We start from the raw sequence: 1,090 nt of genomic DNA on the forward strand, positions 1-1,090 counted from the left end.
CCCCAGGACCCCCCCCCCCCCACCTCCTTTTCAGTAAATAGCCTTCAGTCGTCGGAGCGCAGTTGTCGCCACGCATCAGACTTTTTTTGAATATTATGTGCGGTTTTTAGTATCTCCTTTACAAAGCTGATCTGATAATTAACTATCTTTTTTTTTGCAAGCAAACGACAAATTCGCCTCAAAAAATGTTATTGACAGTGCATATAGAAAAGGTAGCAAAAAAACTTGCGGGGACAAAGTGGGCGAGGGAGAGCCTGGGTGGTCAAACGGGGGCCGTGCCATGCCATATGTCACCTGCTGGTTAAACGAAAGGTTAAAAAGGAACAGATATCGCACACAATATTTTGATCTTTTGATCAGTCAACCATCAATTTTGTAATCAACCCCAACAGTGTTGTTGTCCAAAAATAAAAGAATTGCATTCTGTCCTCAAACTGAACGGTAGTTCAAAGTTAAAGGGATATTGACCAAAGTGCTTTTGAGGAACAATAAAAACACTCTCCCCAAAAATAAACACGCAAAAAAAACACCCACACAAATAAATAAATAAAGAAAGAAGCAAAACAGATTTACAAGGAAATTAATTATGTTCATGGTATGCTAGCGCTGTTTTATTTTATTGTATAATAAGCATGCTGATACCGGGATGCAGTATACGTTAAATGTAAATGATATAATGCTGACTATCTAAATGTGAATCAAAAAACAAGAAAGGTAGGTTTTTTAATTTTTTTTTAAATTTAAATGTGAACCAGAAAAGATGCATTTCTTTTAAATTGATGGCGCCGTCAAAAACAAAAAACTAAATTCTTGGTTACAAAATCAAATGAATCTTAGTAGTCGATAGTATAGTTTAGTACTATTTGTCACTTTATTAGAGGTGGTTTGACTGAGTTGCGACTTCTCCGCTTTAATTCCTTTTCAGTTTTATCTGTACACTCTTTGTTTTCATGCGATACGTGTAACACTTTTCCCGACCTCGCACATGATGGACAGCATTCATTGGAGCGATATGTTTTCACCGGGTTTTCGCAAAATTGTATTTCATGCCACGCTATTATCGATTACCTCAAATTAAAAAAGAAACAAA

The sequence above is a fragment of the Littorina saxatilis genome, linkage group LG8 (genome assembly GCF_037325665.1).
Source record: "Littorina saxatilis isolate snail1 linkage group LG8, US_GU_Lsax_2.0, whole genome shotgun sequence".
In the NCBI taxonomy this organism is placed as follows: Eukaryota; Metazoa; Mollusca; class Gastropoda; order Littorinimorpha; family Littorinidae; genus Littorina; species Littorina saxatilis.